The sequence below is a fragment of the Furipterus horrens genome, unplaced genomic scaffold (assembly GCF_987537825.1).
Source record: "Furipterus horrens unplaced genomic scaffold, mFurHor1.1.pri manual_scaffold_3, whole genome shotgun sequence".
Taxonomy (NCBI): Eukaryota; Metazoa; Chordata; class Mammalia; order Chiroptera; family Furipteridae; genus Furipterus; species Furipterus horrens.
Genome location: NW_028327173.1, coordinates 125,365,527 through 125,388,240, shown reverse-complemented (window position 1 = coordinate 125,388,240; position 22,714 = coordinate 125,365,527). Strand labels below are relative to the sequence as shown.

The 22,714-nt window shown below is 39.4% G+C and overlaps 1 protein-coding gene and 1 pseudogene across 1 annotated transcript in view; one reads left to right on the top strand and one right to left on the bottom strand.

Moving 5' to 3' along the window:
- The window catches only part of PRORP (protein only RNase P catalytic subunit), a 146,258-nt gene that overhangs the window by 22,420 nt on the left and 101,124 nt on the right, over positions 1–22,714 (top strand). The gene's annotated exons all lie outside the window — the stretch shown is intronic.
- LOC150015884 (pleckstrin homology domain-containing family A member 3 pseudogene) lies at positions 14,898–16,050 on the bottom strand (annotated as a pseudogene).

Here is a 22,714-nt window from a genome sequence, read left to right as displayed (position 1 = left end):
AGGTAATATATTTCTCTTTCTGATTATGAAATGCATGAGAGATGAAATTTAGATCAAGAGCTGGAGAGAGCCCTGGCTGGTGTGGCTCAGTGGATTGAGCGCTGGCCTGCGAACTGAAAGGTCGCTGGTTTGATTCCCAGTCAGGGCACATGTCTGGGTTGCTGGCTAGGTCCCCAGTTGGGGAAGTACAAGTGGCAATCAATTGATGTTTCTCTCCCTCTCTTTCCCTTCCCTTCCCCTTCTCTAAAAATAAAATTAAAAAAAAAAAAGTAAAAAAAAAAAAAAAAGACCTAGAGAGAGATTTTCTACTGAACTGCACTGCTTTTCCTTTGTAAAAGGGATATTAACATTAGTTCTGAAGGGTATTTTTAAAAATCCCATTATATAATGAAAATTATAGCTAAAGTGGTGATCTGGAATGTCCCATGTGCTTCTGCCACTATCTTTAGTGCACGTGGCAGCTGCAGATTAATTGTGGTGTGGTGAGGAGCTAGACACCCCACCTACTGCGGCAGAGCTCGGCAAAGCCATCGACCGCCTTGCTTGCGGGAAAGCACCAGGAAGCGACGGAATCCCTCCAGAAATCCTAAAGAGCGGGAAACCAGTCCTGCTACAGCCGCTCCACCATCTACTCTGTCTCTGCTGGAAGGAGGGTTACATCCCCCAGGATATGAGAGACGCCAACATTATCACCATGTACAAGAACAAAGGGGACCGCAGTGACTGCAACAACTACCGGGGCATCTCTCTCCTCAGCGTCGTCGGCAAAGTATTCGCCCGGGTCGCTCTTGCCCGCCTGCAGGCCCTTGCTTCCCGCGTCTACCCAGAGTCCCAGTGTGGCTTCAGAGCTGGCCGATCAACAGTGGACATGATCTTCTCCCTACGCCAGCTGCAGGAGAAGTGTCACGAGCAGCATAAACCGCTCTACCTCGCCTTTATTGACCTCACGAAGGCGTTTGATCTGGTCAGTCGAAGCGGACTCTTCAGCTTGCTACGGAAGATTGGCTATCCACCACATCTGCTTGCTGTGGTCATGTCCTTTCACGACAACATGCACAGCACGGTGTCCTACAACGGCGCAACCTCTGAGGCCTTCCCAGTCAGCAGCAGAGTAAAGCAGGGCTGCGTCCTCGCGCCTACGCTGTTCGGAATCTTCTTCTCCATGCTCCTCCAATACGCCTTTAAGGACTGCAGCGAGGGTGTCTTCATTCACACCAGATCCGATGGCAAGCTCTACAACCTGGCCCGTCTACGAGCCAAGACCAAAGTCAAAGAGGTGCTCATCCGTGAGATGCTCTTCGCCGACGACGCAGCTTTGACATCACACTCCGAAGAGGGACTCCAGCAGCTAGTCACTTGCCTTTCCCACGCATGCAAGGAGTTCGGACTAGCCATCAGCCTGACGAAGACGAATGTTATGGCTCAAGGCACGGGGACTCCCCCATGCATCACCATCGACGGATACACCCTGGAGGTTGTCAACGACTTCACTTACCTCGGGTCCACCATCTCGAGCTCTCTGTCAGTCGACTTGGAGGTCAATCGGAGAATCGCCAGGGCAGCCACAGTTATGGCCAGACTGAACCGGCGAGCGTGGAACAATTCCAGCCTCACTGAGAAAACCAGACTGCGCATCTACCAAGCCTGCGTACTCAGCACTCTCCTCTATGGCAGCGAGACGTGGACCACCTACGCAAGGCACGAAAGGAAACTCAGCAGCTTCCACATGAGGTGCCTGCGACGCGTCCTGCATGTCGCCTGGCAGGATAAGGTCCCCAACACCGAGGTGCTGAAGCGAGCCAATATGAGCAGTTTGCATGCAGTTCTTAGCGAGAGACGCCTCAGGTGGCTCGGCCATGTCAAAAGAATGGATGCAGGCCGTATCCCCAAAGACCTCCTCTACGGCGAGCTAGCAGAAGGCAAGAGGATGACAGGGCGCCCAAAACTGCGGTTCAAAGACATCTGCAAAAAGGACATGACACAATGCTCCATCAATCTCAACACATGGGAAGTTCAAGCAGACGACCGCCTAGCCTGGAGGCTCGCGGTCAGGCAAGGTACTTCACGCGCGGAGGCTGCGCGCAACGAGGAGGCGGTCCAGAAAAGATCGAGGCGGAAGCAGCGTCAACAGCAGCAACAACGGCCATCTGCCTTCACCTGTACCAAGTGCGGCTGGGATTGTCACTCCCGAATCGGACTGCACAGCCATTCTCGGCGGTGCAGATAGACTCTCAAGAAGCTACGCCATCGTCTCTCGAGACGGACGGCTGCCGACGACGACGGTTAGGACTTCATGAAGAGAAATTTGAACCTGAGAACTTTTGCCCTCAGCAGTGCTAATTGAGAGATATGGAGTAAGGGGATGTCTACTTTTTGTTAATAAGATCTCCAGGTGCATTTTCTCTCTGTTTTTATGTTTTCCTCATTTGTGAAGCAGCTGCAGCGAAGTAAAATGTGACTTCCTGCACTAAAGGTGCTGGCTTTTCTTTTGGAGAATTATAGTTGGCAGAGTGGAATGTGTATGAATTGAGTTAACTACACAGCTGATTTAAACACTGATTTTCAAATTTTACTGAGATATAATTGACATATAACAGTGTATTAGTTTAAGGTGTACAACTTAATGATTTGATATTTGTGAGGAACTGATTATTATTAAGTACCAAAATAACCTGAAAACTCACTTCCAGAACTAGCAGAGCTGAATCATCAGATCCAAAGCACAGTTTTCATTTATCATTATTGTGTTAGAGTAAAACTTTTAAAGCAGAGTACTCTTATAAGTAAAAGAATGGTAATAGATTTGGAGGGAAGAGGAAAGGACCATAATTCTTCTTTTCCTTGTTTTGTGATTAACTCTGGTAGTTTTCAGATTTTATCCCATGGGATTCTGAACCCCTAAAAGTTTTGGTAAAATTTTGTGCGGTGTTTTGGGAGGGTTATAAACTAGTAGGTACATATAGGGTACAATTAGACTAAATTCCCAGTATAGAAAGCTGAGGACACCAAAATGTATTAGAAAATGGCCATAACAGAAGCAGGTGCAGTGTTCTCTTGGCACAGTCTTCCTAAGCCCTGGAGTCCTTACATGGGGCTGAGCAGCCAGTGAAAATGTCCATCTAAGGTAAGATCTCCTTATCTTAATTCACATTGCATCACAGACCTTCTATACTTCAGCTCACACCACTGTTCACAAAGACTTACACCACAGTCTGCATGCCTCCTTTAAGAGGATTTTTATGAATATTGGGCTCTCCTGGACTCCATGTCCTATTCTCACTGGAGAAAACCCATTTCCCTGAAATGAGGGCATGTATTTTTCTCTTGGGAGAATACCCAGGGCCATGTTCCCAATGGAATTTTTCCCTTTGCTTAAGTTCCTTCCTGTTCAAGTGACTCCCAAATTGTTTTCTTTAATTCTGGTTACTCTTTTAAGTGCCAGATCAATGTAACCAATTGCTTGTGAGGCATTTCTGTGTGAATGTTATTATGAACTCAAATTCAACATGTCAAAAATAAAATTCTAAACTTTGATCACATACCATTGAATTTCCTTTTGTGATTTTCTTCTCTGCCACCCAGATTAGAAAAATTAAAACTGATTTTGACTCTTTTCTTCCTTTAACTTTTGTGTCATATCAGTCACTAATCCTATTGTGCAGCCTTTCTCAATTCTGCCTCTGCTGTTTGGTTTCTGCTACTTCAATCTAGTCTCGTCGTCGTCGGCGGCGGCAGCCGTCCGTCTCAAGAGACGATGGTGTAGCTTCTTAAGAGTCTATCTGCACCGCCGAGAATGGCTGTGCAGTCCGACTCGAGAGTGACACGGTATCTGTCTCCTCCCGTGTTGAATCGACATCTTGTGATGACGCTGGAGTGTCCTCTCCAGTGAAGCTGAAGCTACAGAGCCTGGGCAGGGTGATATGGAGGGTCTGCTGTTGCCCATGCAGCAGACCCCCCCTCTCTTCGCAGCTGAAGGGTCCAAGGGAAAGACGGAGTCAATACAGCTTGGCTTCAGGTGCGCCGCAGGAGTTGCCGGTGTTGACTACAACGTCAAACCGTCTTAGGGACTCCGGCTCCGGATTTTCTGTCGGGGTTTACTCCCTTAGCCTTTCCCCTGAAGAGGTATGCCGCAAGGCAGCGGAGGTTTTTTGGAGTCAGAGTTTTCCTTCTCTGATGTGCCCTGACTGGAAGATCAAACCAGCGACACTTAGCTCGCAGGCCGACGCTCAATCCACTGAGCCAAACCAGCCAGGACTCAATCTAGTCTAGGCCTTTAGCATCTCAACCTCAACTTCTGTGTTACCTCCTAACTGGTTTTCTTATGTCTACATTTTTCTTCCATTTTTTTCTTCATGCTATTGCCAGATCAATCTTTTCAAAACACCGATTCAATCACATTATTCCCTTGTCCAAAATCCTGCAGTTGCCCATTCCTACCCTGAAAGTAACTCCTTCACAATTTCTCTACAACCTACTTTTCAAGCCTCATCTTTTAATCCTCTCCTCTACAAACATCTGCTTCAGCTAGAGCTGGCTACTCACTGTCTCTGGGCTGCTTTTCCCCACCTAAGCAGCACTCCTGACTCCAAATTCTGTGTTTTTTTCAAGGCTTTCTCAAGTCCCTCATCTTTATCCCCCCCCCCCTTTTAGGATATTTTATTTTTTACTTTTCAAATTAAATTTATTGGGGCGACGTTGGTTAGTAGGATCACATAGGTTTCAAGTGTACATTTCTATGATACATCATCTGTGTATTGTATTGTGTGTCTACTGCCAAAAATCAAACCATCTTCTGTCTCCATATATTTGTCCCTCTATACCCCCTGCTAACCCTCAACCCCTTTCCCTCTGGTAACCACTACACTGTTGTCTGTGTCTATGAATTTCAATTTTATATCCCACTTATGAGTGAAATCATATGGTCCTTAGCTTTTTCTGACTTAGCATAATAATTTCAAGGTCCATCCATGTTGCAAGTGGCAGTATTTCATCTTTTCTTATGGTTGAGTAGTATTACATAGTATATATGTACCACATCTTTATCCACTCATTTATTGAAGGACACTATGATTGTCTCCATGTCCTGGCCACTGTGAATAATGCTTCAGTGAACATAGGGGTGCATATATCTTTGTGAATAAATGTTTTCAAGTTTTTCAGGTAGGTACCAGGAGAGGGATTGATGGGTCACACGGTAATTCTATTCTTAATTTTTTGAGGAACTGCCAGACTGTTTTCCATAGTGACTGTACCAGTTTATATTTCCAACAGCGATTAATGAGGGTTCTCTTTTCTCCACAACCTCTCCAATACTTACTATTGAGTTGGCTAAAATGTGCATTTGGTTTTTTTCCATAAGGTGGCTCTAGTAGCACCTAGTTATCTTTAATTTCATTTGAAAATTTTTTTTGTTAGATTGTATTGTGACAAGATTGTATTGTGACAGCTGTCATATCAGCAAGCATTAAAAAAACCCAACTTATCAAAATTGGTGAATTTTTGTGTAGCCATTTTAATATTGAAGATGGAAGAAAATATGCAACATTTTTTGGCATATTATACTTTATTATTTCGAGAAAGGTAAAAATGCAACTGAAACACACACAAAAAAAAGATTTGTGCAGTGTATGGAGAAGGTGCTGTGACTGATCGAACGTGTCAAAAGCAGTTTGCGAAGTTTTGTGCTGAAGATTTCTTGCTGGACAATGGTCCCAGTTCTGGTAGGCCAATTGAAGTTGATAGTGATCAAATTGAGACATTAATTGAGAACAATAAACGTTATACAAAATGGAAAATAGCTGACATACTGAAAATATCAAAATTAATAAAATTATTGGTGAAAATGAAAAATGTGTCTTTTATTTTATGGAAAAAACCATACGGACTCTTTAGCCAACCCAATACTTGTCTTGTTGATAGTAGCTATTCTAGCAGGTGTGAGGTGGCACCTCACTGTAGTTTTGATTTCCTTAATAGCTAGTGGAGTTGACCATCTTTTCATATATGTGTTGGCCATTTGTATGTCTTCTTGGGAGAGTTGTCTCTTCAGACCCTCTGCCCATGTTTTCTTCATCCTCCCTGAAGGACATTTTTTCATTGCTTCTAGAGAGAGAGAAACTCGATGTGGGAGAGATATATTGATCGGCTGCCTCCCTAAGTGCCTGGGCCAGGGATCTTTTGCACCCTGACTGGGGATCAAACCTGCAGCCCAGGCATGTTCCCTGACTGGGAATCAAACCCGAAATCTTTTGGCTATGGGGCGAGGCTCTAATCAACTGAGCCAAAGTGGCCAGGGACTCTGCCCATTTTTTAATTGAATTGTTTGTTTGGTGTTGAGTTCTATGGGTTCTTTATATATTTTGAATATTAACTCCTTGTTGGATCTCTTGGTTGCAAGTACCATCTTCCATTAGTTTGGTTGCCTTTTTGTTTTGTTATTGGTTTCTTTGGCTGTGCAGAAGCTTTTGAGTTTGCTATAGCCCCATTCATTTATTTTTGCCTTTACTTCCCTTGCCTTTGGGGTCAAATTAATAAAATATTCTCTATGACTAAAGTCCGTAAGTTTAGTACCTGTGTTTTCTTCTATGTAATTTATTGTTGCAGATCTTATATTTAAGTCTTTGATCCATTTTGAATTAATCTTTGTACATGGGGACAAACAAACCTAGTTTCATTCTTTTGCATGTGGCGTTCCAATTTTACTACCACACATTTATTGAAAAGCCTTTCCTTTCTCCATTGTGTGTTTTGGCTCCTTTGTAAAAAATTATTTGCCTGTATACATATAGTTTTATTTCTGGGCTCTCAGTTCTGTTCCATTGGCCTGTGTGTGTCTGTTCTTCTGCCAACACCATGCTGATTCTTGTAGCTCTGTAGTATAATTTGAAGTCAGAGAGTGTGATACCTCTGGCTTCATTCTTTTTCCTCAGGATTGTTTTGGCTATTCAGGGTCTTTCGTGGTTCCATACAAATCTGATGATTTTTTTTTTCTATTTCTTTAAAAAATGACATTGGGATTTTAATGGGAATTGAAGTAAATCTGTATATTACTTTGGATAATATGGCCATTTTACCTATGCTGAGTCTTAAAATCTATGAACACAGAATATCTTTCCATTTTGTTGTGTCTTTTACAATCTCTTTTAATAATGCTTCATAGTTTTCAGTTTAAAGGTCCTTCACATCCTTTGTTAATTTTATTCCTATGTATTTTATTACTTCTGTTGCAGATGCTAAAGGAGGTTTTTTTTTTTTTTGTTTTTTTTTTCATTTCTTTTTCTGAAGTTTCATTGTTAGTATATCGGAAGGCAGTGGATTTTTGTACATTGATTTTGTATTCTGCAACTTTACTGTACTTGTTTGTTGTTTCTAATCTTTTTTTTTTTTTGTATGGAGTTTTTAGGGTTTCTATGTACAGAATCATGTCATCTGCAAATTCTGCTTCTTTCAATTTGGATGTCTTTTTATTTCTTCCTCTTGCCTAATTGCTCTGGCTAGACTTCCAGAACTACGTTGAATGAGAGTGGTGAGAGAGCAGACATCCTTGTCTTGTTCCTGATTATAGAGGAAAAAAGCTTTCAGTTTTTCACCATTGAGTATGATACTGGCTGAGGGTTTGTCATATATGGCCTTTATTATGTTGAGTTACTGTCTTTCTATACCTATCTTATCAAGTGCTTTTTCTGCATCTTTTGATAAGATTATATGATTTTTATCCTTTGTTTTGTTAATGTGGTGTTTTACTTTGAAAATTTGCATATGTTGAACCATCCTTGTGCCTTTGGAACGAACTCCACTTGATAGTGATGTGTTATTTTTTTAATGTGTTGTTGTATTCGATTTGCTAGTTTTGTTTAGGAGATATTGGTCTGTAGTTTTCTTTTCTGTGTGTTATCCTTGCCAGGTTTTGGTATTAGGGTTATGTTGGCTTCATAAAATGTGTTAAGAAGTATTGCCTCTTCTTCAATATTTTTGGAAGAGTTTGAGAAGGATAGATATCAAATCTCCTTTGAATTCATTAGTGAAGCTATCTGGTTCCGGACTTTTATTTTGGGGGAAGTTTTTAATGGTTGTTTCAAATTCCTTATTGCTTATTTGTTTATTTAGATTTTCCAGTTATTCATAATTCAGTCTAGGACCATTATATATTTCTAAGAATTTATCTATTTCTTTTAGGTTATTGAATTTGGTGTCAAGTCTCTTTTCTGTCACAAAGTCTTTCCTGACGTCCATAGTCTGTTTATCTTTTTTTAAACATTATTTATTGATTTTAGAGAGAGAGAGGAAGAAAGAGAAAAAGAAAGAAACATGGATTTGCTGTTCCATGTTTTTATGCATTCATTGGTTGATTCTTGTCTGTGTCCCTAACCAGGGATCAAATCCACAACCCTGGTTATTGGAATGACACTCTAACCAACTGAGCTACCCGGCCAGGACCTGTGTTTATCTTTTCTTCCTTTGAATTTCTAGCATTTATTAACCCTGGCACACACTTGACTATTAATCCTATACTGTGTGTTCTTGTTTTAGTGCTTAGTTTTTCACATTAGTATCTTTTGTCCCTTCAGCCACATTATAAACTGGTTCAGGGACAAGGCCCCCTTCTTTGTATTCTCCACAATGCTTGGCATCCAGTAGCTGTGCAATAAATATTGGTATTTATACATTATCATTCAATTTACATTTTTTATGTACTAGCTACCCTTTATTTAATTATATATTTTAATCTTTACAATCACTTTGAGGGAGGAAGTATTTTCTATACTTTACAGATGAGGAAACTGAGGCTCAGAGAAGTTCAGTAACTTGCCAAAGTCATAGGTTTAAGTCATGAAGGTCATATTCAAACCCAGATCTCTGGATTCAGTTACAGATGCTGTTTACACTTACTAGTAATTCCACTTTTTATTAGTCTGATATATGTTTTTAGGGGGTGAGAGAGTGCTTAACACTTAGTTTGCTATTACTTGCTTAATTACTGGCAGTAGAAGAAAAAGGTGTGTTAACATGGATTAGCAGTAATACCTGGCAGGAATGATAAAACAGATGCAAACTATGTTAAAGTTCACAGAAAAATAGAATTTCTTTTAATGTCATTGATTACTGGTGGAATGACTCACCTTCCAGTGGTGCGTTGTGCGTTGCTCTTAAGTTATACAATATTTGTGTAAGGTAAACAAGAGAGGGAAAATCACTGATGAGATGTACAAGACACGTCATTTGAGCTAATGACTGATCCTGGGATATCCCCAAGATCTCTACCTCAGTGTTCTTGCCTCTCCTATTTACTGTTTGACTCTTTCACTGTTTGGATATTTTTCAGAGTAAAACCACTTCCATTTTCTTTCTGCCCTCCGCCTGGACAGCTTCCATAGGCTACTTTCTTATACTGCGACGCACAAAGATTTATTTATACCTAGTTAACATTAGTAAAGTTTAGTATAGCTTATCTTAGGCACTATACATTCCAGGAATTAAATTTTTCTCTGGCTTTGTTCTCCCTTTTCTGTTCTTCATTTTTTTCATTACAAGAGGGCAAAAAGACAACCCAAACTGTTTTCTTTTTTAATTAGCAATAAAATAAAGCATAGATGATAGTAAATTCTGCTCCATTGTTATGAGAAAGTTGTAAATTTTGATGCTGCAACTGATAAATTGTTTCTTCTGCTTTGTAAACAAATAGCTCATTCAGCTGAATGAAGTGATGAGTTAAGTAGGAGTTGGAAATAGAGGTTATTTTTAACTTGGTTCTTTTTCCCTTCTGCATGTCAGCTTTCCCACACGATTGTTTTAAGGATAGAATCAGAGAATATATGCATACTATAAAGCATAAGGTAATCTACAAGAAGGTTCTACAGGTAGTCCCCAGCAGAGAACACTTGATTTATGAATCATCTGTATGATTCACACTGCAAGGGCAATGGATCTACTCTCAATCCAGAGTCAATCCTTCTGAAAAGGGTAGTCTCTCTGGGTCCTAAATCAGAACAACCTGGGACTATATATGGAGGCAGTTAGCTTATTGGTACTTAGCAGGGTCCATCTATTCTACCTTGTATGAGGACAAGTGCCCATTTCTGAGTCAAGAACAGGAAGCAGGGAAAGTTATTTTGCTGGTATCTGTTTTAAAACCCAAAGAGTTATAAATGGTGACCGACTATTGGTAAACCTTGTACCATAAGTGCTACTTACCTAAAGCACATACAAAGACTTATAGCCAAATCACTTAATTTTATTGAACCCTTTGAAGTAAGTATCCCCACTTCATTTCTCAAGAACCCGAGGCCCAGAAAAGTGAGGTAACTTGATCAAAGTCATATAAGTTAATGCATGGCCCAGCGAGAAGATGCAAACCTAGATGGGCTGATGGCTGGTCCAGGCTCCTTTAGTGTCCCCACAGCCCTTCCGAGGGCTGTGCATGTGCTGAGGAGGATAATAATAATATGGTATCCAAACTTTGGTTAAACATTTTGAGTTTGGTCACTTTTTGAGGGTAAACAATGAAAAATTTATAAAGATTATTAAAATAAAGAGCCTTTGGCAACCCTCTTATAATTGCTTTCCCCTAGGATGGTTTTTAGTTAGGGTCCATCTTTATATAGTGCTAAATTTTTCTTTGAGACTTTTTCTCCCCTAGTTGAAAAAAAAGTGTTTACTTTCTTATTTGTTTTTGAAAAGTTTTCCAGTGAGTTTTATCTGTGCAATATTTTTATTTTTATTTTTTGGGGGGATCGCCCACTGAAAGGACTTATGTATTCTGTGTCTTTGCTTCCAAGGAAGGACGGAAGTTAGGTAGTGTTGGTGCTTCAGAGCCAGTTCCTGGTTGGTTGTAAAGCAGAGGGGATTTTCCAGGGTGTGTAAGCATAGATGAACTTGAACTGAAAGTAGAATTTAAAAAAAAAAAAAAAAAAGTGGTTAGCAGCATTTCTGGGTTGCAAGATCCAAGCCATGTTATTGCTTTTCCTTTCTTGATTCATTTCTTCTTAATTCGGGAGCAAGATTCTACAATGAAAAACATCTTTCTGCCTTTCTTTTAGCTATTCTGTAGGTCTGTCAGAATATGACAGGAGAGGAAAGGAGAGTGGGGTTAAAAAGAATATAGCTTTTTGTTCTATCTAGAAATTTAATTTAAAATAAAATTAATTCTAAACTATCATTACCTGAATAAGACCTATTTTTCCCAAACCCAGACAAGATTTTAGACATAACTTTATACTTGTGAGAAAATTTCATTCTCTCTGAGTATTTAGTACAAAAATCCAGTTGGAAATATACCTAACTGCTGGAGAACATGAGTCCTTAACTTGTGAAGCTAGGTTGAGAATTCTTTAGTGAACCATTTTCAGTCCTTTGCATAATTGATATTTGTAATTTCAAAACAAAAAAATAGGTTATATTCTGCCTTCTTCTCCCCACTCCTCTTTGTCTTTCTTTTTTTCTTTCTAGCTGTATATTTTCCATTGTGTAGAATGCTCAAAATTTACTTACTTATTCAGTCTTTTATTAATAGGTATTTAGGTTGCTTTACATCTCTTACTGTTACAAAAATGCCACAGTGAATCACTGTATAATTTGTAATTTCTCACATATTCTGACACAGCTGTAAGGTAGATCCCTTCAAATTGAATTGTTAGGGCATCAGAGATGTATAGATTTTGCTTGGCCTTCATGGAAATTTTGTAAGTATACAGATACACTGATCAGCAAAGTATGAGAACTCTTGTGTTCCACTGTGTCATCAAACATTTTGATCTTTGCCTATCTGAAATGAAAAATGGAATGTCAGTATAGGGTTAATTTACATTTTTCTCCCTTCACCCCCATTGAAAGTCATTTCTCTGGTGGAGGTGAGTGATGTCACTACAACATTAACCTCTTTTTCTAGAACAGTGTAACAATGCATAGACATCTTAAATTTGGTAGGTCATTTTCTGATACAACAGAGAAATAAATAAAAATTAAATGCTTTAACACAACATTTGGTATTGACAAATGTACAGTAGTGTCAACCTCACATACAAAGTACAGCACAGTCTGGTTTGTAAAAAAAATCCTCATGGTATTTGGGCTAAAAATATTTAGAATATTGGCAGAGGCAAACAAACACAGGAGCCTATCGAGATGAGGAGACAACTTCTGGCCAAGATGGAGGCCTACACTGACACGCTCTGTCTCCCTCCACAACTAAGAAGGAATACAATGATTGCAAAACCATAAACAATCAGAAGTTCCAGAAAATAAAGCTATATGGAAGTCCAACATATGAAGTTATAAAAGAAGTGGTGCTCATCTGGATGGATAGGAGGGGCGAAGCCAGGGCAGAGAGGTCAAGCTGTGCTGGCAGCAGCAGCTGTGGCTACAGTGGCGGGACGGCGGTAAGCACAGACAACTGTATTTAAGAGAAGGCGAGAAGCACCTGGGCAGCACCTCCGGCTGCAGACCAAAATCGTCAGCTCATGATTTCAATGCCAGGGAAGGCAGATCTCCATTGCCTCGGACTGTGAGGGCCAGAAGGGGTGGGGATGGAGGAAGAAGCTCCCAGTCTCTCAACGGAGAGTGAACGGCAGGAATCCATCTTGGACCTCCACTCCCACGCAAAATGCCAGTGTGGTGAGAAGGGTTGACTGGTTGTGATGAGTGCACGGGGCTCTGCCCCCTATACCGTAGGAGGTGTGACAGCCCCACCCAGGAAGCAAAGGTGAACACAAAATTGTCAGGATGGCACAGATCATGATAGAGATCCCAGTCGCACAGCTGACCAGACAGCAAATATCTAATCTAACGGATCAGCAGATAGGAAATCTTTCTGAGGCACAGTTCAGAGCTTTGATTATCCAAATGCTTACAGACCTAACAGAAGATCTTAAACAAGATGGGGAAGGTATGAAGGCTAGTCCTGCTGAAATGAACGAAAACACATATGAAACTAGTGGTAAGGGAAAGAAAAACAGGGATCAAATCAACAAATCGAAACATAGCAAAGGAACAAAGAGTCAACCAGTGCAGAAAGAGGAAATGAAAAGTGAGGAAAATGAGGAGAGGCTCAGAAACCTATGGGACAGCTATAAGTGGGCCAACATCCAAATTATAGGGTTGCCAGAGGAGAAGAAGAAGAACTAGAAACTGAAAAATGATGTGAAAAAATAATGAAGTAGAACTTCCCTAACTTGGGGAAGGAAATAGAATCACAGGTCCAGGAAGCACAGAGAGTTCCAAAAAAACTGGACCCAGGGAGAACCACTCCATGACACATTATAATCAAAATGTCAAAAATTAAAGATAAATAGAGAATCTTAAAAGCAGCAAGAGAGAAGACAAGGATTATGTACAAAGGGGTCCCCATTAGACTATCAGCTGATTTCTCAAAGGAGACCCTGCAGGCAAGAAGGGACTGGCAAGAAATATTCAAAGGAATGAAAGGCAAAAACCTCCAACCACGATTACTCTACCCAGCAAAGCTATCATTCAGAATAGAAGGGCTGAGAAAGTGCTTCCAGGACCAAGTAAAACTGAAGGAGTTCATCAGATCCAAACCACTCTTATATGAAATGTTAAAGGGACTTATTTCAGAGAAAGAGGATTAAAACTATGAACATTAAAATGAAAACTATCACAACAACCAACAACAGAAGCTAGGGAATTGAAACAATGGCAAACTAAGTAGGCAATGAGAGTGGAAAAAGAATTATAGGTATGGGGAACATATTGGGGGGAGGTCAGCGAGGAGTGGGAAGTGGGGAAAGGGAGGGAGACAGTACAGGAATTAAGCATAGTGGGAGGGAGTGGAGTAGACAGGAAGATGTTGAGAAGAACTATATGCACAACCAATGGGCATGGACTAAGGAGGGGGGACAACTGGAGGGAAAGGGGTTACTGAGTGGAGGGGAACAAAGGGAAAAGACATTGGGACAACTGTAACAGCATAATCAATAAAGCATATTAAAAAATAAAAATAAAATTATTTAGAATGTTAAATGTTTTCTTTTGCTTAAAAGAATGCAGTATAATCACCGTCAAACTGCTATCATAACTCATTTTCAGTTGGGTTAAAGTGACCACTTGGCCCATCGCAAAAGTTACATATATCACAGTTCTCTCAAACTGAAACCTTATAAGATTTCATCTGTATAAGCTACAATACACTGACTAAGCTGTCAGTCTCTCACAATTTTTTAGAAAAATATCTACATTTGTCCTTATGGATATCAAAATGTTACACCATCACTTATTTAAAAAGGAAGAAAGTATGCACATTCATACTCTGAGGTTATTAGGAAAATACTCTTGCAAACTATATAAAGATAAAATACACTTCAAAAGTATGTGGATTATTTGTTTTCCAATATTTTATAAAGTGCAGAGAAATCCTCGGGGAAAAAAACTATTCCCTATAACACAGTTTTAATTAGAGCAGCTTTTGTGTAGCAATACAGTAGTCCCTCTATATACGTATCGTGGTTCACTTATCGTGGCCTCACTGTATCGCAGGATTTTAAAAAATATTATATTTAATTATTCCAGATTTTTCATAATATATATCTATAGTGGGATTTTGCGGTACTGTATACGTGTGTTGTTAAAGTTACGTAGGTTTAAGAGTGTAGAACATGTTTAAGAACATAAGTAGTGTTTATAAAAGTGTGGAAAAGGTTAATAAGGGAGTGGGAAAGGTTAATAAGGGACTGGGAGCAGTTTATAAGTGTGTAGGAAGGGTTTATAAAGCCTTAAAATATATATAAATACTAAAGTAAATGTAAAGTTCCTACTTTGTGGATTTTCACCGATCGCGGGGGTGGTTCTGGAACGTAATACCCGCGATAAGTGAGGGAATATTGTATATACAAATCAATGGAATAAGAAACTACAGTACTCAGAGGAAGTTGGACACTTCTGTTTCCTCAGGAAGAGGATGAAAGAGGCTCTTCGAATTCAGATTTTTTTGGTGGGAGAACCATAAGTCTGCTTTTTTTCAGGAGTGGTTGCTGATGCCAAATCTCCATTAGATGTATATACATATTTTTATCCTCACCCGAGGACGTTTTTTTCATTGCTCTTAGAGAGAGAGAGAAAGGAAGAGAGAAACATGGATGGGAGAAAGAAGCATCCATTCACTGGCTGCCTCCCGTGCATACCCGGACCGGGATTAAACTGGCAACCCAGGCATGTGCTCCTACTGGGAATGGAACCCACAATCTTTCCGCTGGTGGGGGCTGAGGGAGCTAAAGCCAATTAAGCCACACTGTCAGGGCAAGTGTATTTCTTGAACAGTGAACCAGGCCTGTCTGGGTCTATGAGAAGACTATCATTACAAGAATCTGTATCCAAGTAGATTCTTGGGCATGCTGGAGGTGTCCATGAGGTGTAAACAATTGTTCTTTTATAGTGTCTACTTCTCTCTGAACTTAAGAGCAGGGGTGGCTGACAATGCTTCAGCATTTGAACAGGAGAAGGTGACCCAGGAGAAACTAAGGGATCCGAATGGGACAGCTGAAATATCTCAGGTTTAAATTTGGCATTTGCTGTATTCACACATGCCTCAAGCATTGTGATGAACATATTACATGTGGCACTGAGTAGAGAAGAGGCTTCAGTCATGCTTTCTATGCTGGGAGGTGAATGATTCTCTTTATGGTGAATAAAATCTTGAATGGTATGAACTTGCTTGCTGTATTAAAGGTCACAGTAGAGGTGAAATTCAGACATTTTGGTTTCAGAGACTCACCAGTTTCATTTATTTCTTTTTCTTTTTCAGTCCTAGTATCAGTCAAACAGGCTTTGGAGCCCCCCAGAGCAACCAGTTACCTCTTTCAGCTGCATTCACTGTCTTCATGTAGGAATGCTGCTCTCCTGGAATGATTTAAGTCTATTCTTGTGCTGTCTGCTGAGTCAACTTCAATTTCACAAACTACCATCTTTATATTTCCTTTGCTCCCTTTGTAAAACACTATCTGGTGAATCACAGTAGGACAGGATCCTATTATCTAAAACAAACCAACGAGGCTGCCAGTCTGTGAGATCGTTAATCCACTTGTACAGAACCACTCGCTCCATGCTTCAGAACCCGGCGCTGCACACCCGCCGCTCATCCTCCCCCGCGGGCGCCGGCGACGGTGATGGGGAATGCTGGGCTAAGAGCAGGGCCTGGACAGCCGCTCCGGACCCCTCCCCTGGCGGCCCCAGCCAGCACCGGGCCGCTCTCAGCCCGCCTGCGCTGCCTTAACGTGGCGGTCCTTAGAGGGCCGGCCTGCAGCCGCCGCGTGGAACTCGGGGACCGCAAGGTGTGGAATCAGGCATCCCAGGGCGACCTATGCAGTGGCGGCAGCGGCAACAAAAATATCGCTACAGTGGCTGATCTTCCTTTTTGTGTTTCTGCTCCACCACTGCTCCCTTGGGACGCCTCCCATTACCTCCCACTCCTCGCTCTTTCCTTCAGCTGCCTTCCTTCCCTCTTGGCTCCCCGTTTGTTTTCTAACATTTTTCGTAAAAGTAAGCCAAGTATCTTTTCATAGGTTTAAAGCCAATTTTTTAAAAAAGATTTTATTTATTTTTAGGGAGAAGGGAAGGAAGGGAGAAAGAGGGAGAGAAACACCAGTGTGTGGTTGCCTCTCCCACGCCCCCAACTGGGGACCTGTCCCGCAACCCTGGCATGTGTCCTGACTGGGAATTGAACTGTCGACCTTTCAGTTAGCAGGCTGACAATGCACTGAGCCACACTAGCCAGGGCTAAAGCCAGTTTCTGTTCTGTGAATTGCTTGGTTCTGTCTTGCTCCCCCTCTTTTTTTTTTACCCTGAATTATTGGGGTTTTTGTTGATTTGTAGGAGCTCTTTATTTGAAAAGTGTGATTCAGATTACAGTTTTTAAGGCCTTTTTTTTATGTATGTTGTTTTTTTCTGTGCATATTTTTAAAAAGGCAAGTTTATCAGACTTTTTTCTTATGGCCTCTGGGTTTCATACTTAGGTCTTTTCCATTATAAGATTATTAAAAATGAACACTCAGAAACAAAAACCTCCCTTTGCCCCTTACTACTTTTGTTGTTTTCCTTTACATTTTTTATTCATTTGGGAATTTTTCTGATTTAAATGAGGTATGTAGTTCCAACTTAATTTTTTCCCCCCAGCTAGTTACCCATCTTTTCCCCCACCACATTGGAGTGCCAATTTTAGCATATATCAAATTCCCATTTATAGTGGGGTCTGTTTTTGAACTTTCTTTTCTCATCCATTAATCTCTATATAATCACAATTTTGATTATGTATTATAGTTTTATTATATGTCTTAATATATGGTAGGGCTAATTCTTAGAACTGGGGTTCTGGCCCCTTCATAAACTTCCAAGTGGTAAATATTATAGACCTATGATGAACTATATTAATAATGTTCCTGGACAAAATCATATTTTGTACATATGGCAGAGTTCCATTACCAGTGGCTTTTAAATATTTTTGACCACAACTCAAGTACAAGATAATTTTATATAACATTTTATAACCGAAAAACATTCACATGCTTTTGCTATGTATGTTGCACTCTATTTTAATTGTTTACTTCCCCCAAAATGCTCGTTACAAACTATTAAATTGATTTCATGTCTCAGTAATGGGTTGTGACTTGGCATTGAAAAATACCTCATTAGACTTTTCAGGTGAAATCCCAATACTCCTTATTAGTCTTTTTGGGGGGTGGGGAGCAGAAGAATGAGGGATATCTGTTGCTAAATAAACTAGGGAGACCACATCAAAGCAAGTAGGATTTCTCAGCAAAAGGACTCCTGAAGGGTGTTTGCATTTCTTTCCTTGTTTGCTAGTACCCTAAAAGAAAGGGCAGGAGTCTTGATTGTCATTCCTTTCTTAAGAACATAGGTCACAACTTTTTAATAGGTACTGTCCAGGAAGAAGGAAAAACTGTTGCAAGGCATGTACCAGGAGGTTCAGGTCCATGTGAGTACTGCTCCACCATCTTCAAACATAGTTGTGTTGTGATCTGGCTTTGGGGTTCCCAGCCTGATTTACAGTGGAATGCTGAGGTGATAGATTTCTGGGTTTCAAGTCCTGAACCTACCTATCACTTATAATTTTGTGACTTACTTAGCTTCTCTGTACTTTAGTCTCCTAATCTGTTAAGTGGGGAAAATAGAAATATCTACCTAATACTATTGAATAAAAGAGTTAATATATGGAAGCACTTAGAATTCTTGTTTTTCCATATTTTTGTGATCTACAAGGCATATGGAAAACACTGTAAAAGTCTTTGTGTTATTATGATTATTTGGCCTGTATACATATATGATTTTTCTTCTTCAACCTCAAAATTAAATGTTTAGGGGAAGAAGCCTGTGAATTTTTTCATTGGTTTCCTGAATTTCATGAGTCCTTAGATCCTTTTTTTTAAAAAATAAATTATTTATTTGTTTGTTTGTTTATTTATTTATTTTTAGAGAGAGGGGAAAGGAGAAAGAGAGGGAGAGGAACACCACTGTGTGGTTGCCTCTCACTCGCGCCCCCAAATGGGGACCTGACGTGCAACCTAGTCATGTGCCCTGACTGGGAATCAAACCAGCGACACTTGGTTCTTAGATCTTTTTATCGTAGGAAAGTTTTTGTTTTGTTTTGATTTGATGATTAGTTCTCATCTTTTTATTGTAGTTTTCTTCTTTGGGAACATCCCTGTGAGGGTTAAGTTGGAACTCTATTCTCTGGCCTTTATTAACATTATTTCTCTGAACATTCTCTTTTTGTTCTTTTCTTCTGAATTCTAATAGAATTTGTCAAAGTTTGTGCTGCATTTCACAATAATCCATGGTCTAGTGTATTACTTCCAGTGAAGATTTTAATTCTGCTGTTGCATTTTGTTTTTACTTAAGTTTATATTTTATTTTGCTATGTTCCTTTGCATCTCTTGCTGTTCTCTCCTAAAAACTCATTGCTCTTTCTAAACAGAGAAAACTGAGTTTGTACTTTTATAGTCAGAAGACAATAATAAAGTATGTCTTCTGCCTATCCCCTGAGTTTTTGGTGTTTCCCAGGGCTTCCTTCTTCTTCTATTCTATGCACTCTCCCCGTCCCTTTTCACCCACTCCTTTGGTTTTCTGTACTACCTGCATGCCAGTGACACACAGGTCTGTGTTGCTCCAGCCCTCAAATTCTCATTGAATTCCATACTTTCTTTAGGGCATCTTCCTGAATAATATTCTTTCAATGACAGGATAAGAGTACAGTAGTAAACTTTTATTCTTTGTCAAAAAAGTTTACTGGGATGATTGTCAAACTATATAAATTTTAGTATTTTCCCTCAACACTCTGAAGATAGTATTTATTGTCTTCTGGCTTCTATTTTAGTTATTGTTGAGAAGTTTGCTTTCAGTCCAGTTTTTGTTCCATTGTAGATCATCCCTCTTCTCCACGTTGCTCTTAAGATTTTTTTTTTTCACTTTTGCTCTTTTACCATAATGTGTATGTGTGAATGTATTTATTTTTCCTGCTTGGCATTCATTGAGCTTCCTGAGTCTAAGGTTTCATATCTTGAGACAATTCCAAATAATTCTCAGCCCTTATATCTTCAAATACTGCTTCTCCTGAAATTGCTATTAGATTTAATAGTAATTACTATTGGACTTTTTGGGCTTTTACATTCTCCTTGTCTCTTACTGTCTCACATTTCATCCCTTTATCTCTCCAAATTGCATTCTGATTAACTTCTTCAGATCTAGCCTCAGTGTACTACTTTTCACTTCAGATGTGTCTTCTCTCTACCCGTTCATTTAGGGGGATTTCCCCTATTGTTTCAATAATTAACAGGCCATAAAATCAACCTATTTTAAGTGTATAGTTCAATGATTTTGAGTAAATTTATACACTTGTGTGACCATCACCACAGTTCAATTTTAGAATACTTCTGTGCCACCCCCAAAAATTTCATCATGCCCTTTGGAGGTCAGTCCCTGCTCCTCTCCCTCGCTACAGCAACCACTCACCTGCTCTGTATAGTTTTATCTTTACTTTAAAAATTCATATAAATAGAATCATATAATTTGTCATTGTTGTCTTCTCTCACTTAACATGATGTTATTTGTTTTTACATATGTCATATGTAGTTTTAAATCTGTTTCTGAGTTTGTGTTGTTACATGTATCAGTATTTCATTTCTGGGTAGTGTCTCAGTGTATGAAAGCACCACAATTTGTTTATTCACCAGATGATGGACATTTGGATTTTCCCTCCATTCATTTAGTTTTATTTTAGAATTTTAAGTTTAGAATTTCTATTTCAAAATTTCGTCTTCAGTTTTTCATGGTCTCTGTCTTTTCTTACAGTTCTGATTGTTCTTTTATGTTGTAATTATTGTTACAGACTTATTTTATATTGTCTCTTTGATTTTTCTGTTAGCCTTATCCTGAATTCTTTGGGCTCTAATCTTTCTGTTGTGTCCGAGGACTCTCACACATGGTGGGTTGTTTACTCTTGTGTTTTGTAATTTTAACTTGATGAGTATAGTTTTAGAGGGGCTCGCTCTTTCTATGAGAATCCCTTTGTTGCCTGAATTGTTGATAGTACCTCTCTAGAAAGGTTTTGTGTTTGCTTCTGCCAAGTGCCCGAGAAATTATACCAGACCAGAACTAGTTTTTATATAATTGTTTGGTGGAGCGTCATGATTTTGTATCACACAGTTTGTCTAAATGTGTACTCCAAACCCATGTAAGACATAAGCCTGGAGTTTCTTATTCTTATGGGATTTTTTTTCCTACTTAGATCCCTAGCAGAGATAGAGAAGCTGGTATATTGTTTTTTGACATCGTCATCGGCATCGGCAGCCGTCCGTCTCGAGAGACGATAGCGTAGCTTCTTGAGAGTCTATCTGCACCGCCGAGAATGGCTGTGCAGTCCGACTCGGGAGTGACAATCAATGTGCTTATTTGCAAAGGTTCCTCATTTATTCAGGAGTTCACTTCCAGTTTCTTCCCTCATTTTGGCCCAAGGTTTGATAGTTATCCAGTTCCCATGGGTGTATCAAAGGCCAAGTCCCTGTTTGCTAATAACCAGCCTGTTTTCCTCTTTACTTCTGATTTTCAGATCTGACTTCACCTCTGGCACTTGAAGAATTATTTTTCTTTCTTTTTTCAACTTCAGCCATGCATTAATTCTTTTTGTTGTATTTTATCCAGCCTTTTTAGATATTTGTATCTGGAAGGTTTTTATTTGTTTGTTCATCTTACTGGAATCAGAAAACTTAGATGAGATTGTAAGTATTTTAAAATAGGATAGTACACTATAGGAATTATAGCCATACTTACTAAATGAAAAAATCTCCTAAAACGTAGCTTCTGTTAAATGAATATAAGCTATCTTAGATTATTAGTTGTTAGATTGCAGTGACATTTTCCAGACATGTGACTTTATTTTTCCCTGGCTACATTAAGGCAGTCATGTTAGTGTTCTTTTTATTTAGGATTTATTTGGATCCCTGGCTTGAATAAGGCTCATAAATTTGGCCATTAGATGAAGAGATGCATTTTTTAAATTGTTGTTCCCATGTTAAAAGAAGTGCTTCCAACCAAAATAGCTGGTAATCCCCTATTTTTCCATATTCGCTGTCATGAAAGTCAGTTATTTTAACATCCCTTTGCTTTGGAAAATATGTATTATCTGATTTTTTTCAGTACATTGAGTATAATTAACATGTTAAAATCACTGTTTCTTTTATGACATAAAGTTTTTGAGTATACATTATTGTAGACGTCCTTTTTCTCCTTGGTTGCTATTCTAGAACAAGACATTAACTAAAAAAAAAATAAATGAGAGATCTGTTTTGAATTTCTTGGTGAGATTTTATCAAAGTCTCAGAATTGAAGTAAACCATCCATGTACGTATGGACTATCATTCCAAGAAAACTTAAGCGTTTAACCTCTTTTAAATGGAAAGGTTAAAAAAAGGTTTTAATGGCTCTTTTTATACTGTTTGTTGAGAAAAATCAGTTGCTTAATCTGTTTGCTTAATGTAGAAAGAGTAATAAATAGAAGAGTCAAGTTTTATTGCCATATATGTTGTTAGAGTTATTTCTAATTATAAAGCCAGCCCTTTGAGGGCAGGTGCCAGATCACCTCTGTTTTAGGGCTCACTTGTCATCTGTAGTGTATATAGCTCTGTCATTCTTTTATTTCTCTTTATTGCTGCACATCTTTGGATAATTTTGCTACTCATTTGTGATTAAGCACCAACCACAAAAGAACAGATATGAGTTCTGCTTCATTGTTTCTAATAAGTTGAATATGGTAGCAAATTGAAAACTTGATTAACTTTTAGAATTGATTTTACATATATTGACTCTTTCCCATATTGTGGTAATATGCAAGAGTTGATTTTCATCAAGATTTTATACTTATTCTTTGAGCTTCCAGATTGCCTAGCTGTTTAGCCTTAACCATGCAAAGCACTTTGGTGTTTAGTAAGGGCCTTGGCAGTTCTCTCCTCTGCCTAGAACTCTTTCCCCCAAAGGGAGTATGTTTCCTCACTTCATTCAGGTCTGTTCAAATGTCACCTCGTTAGAAAGGCCTTTTCCTTTCACCACATCTAAAATAGAGAGGGGTTAAGGAGAGTGGTGCTAATACCTATTCCTCTTAATTTTTCTCCAAGGCACTTTTCTCAATCTGAAATTAATTTTGTTTTGTTACCTTGATTTTGCTTTATTTCCTCCACTAATACACAAATTCCTTGAGGGC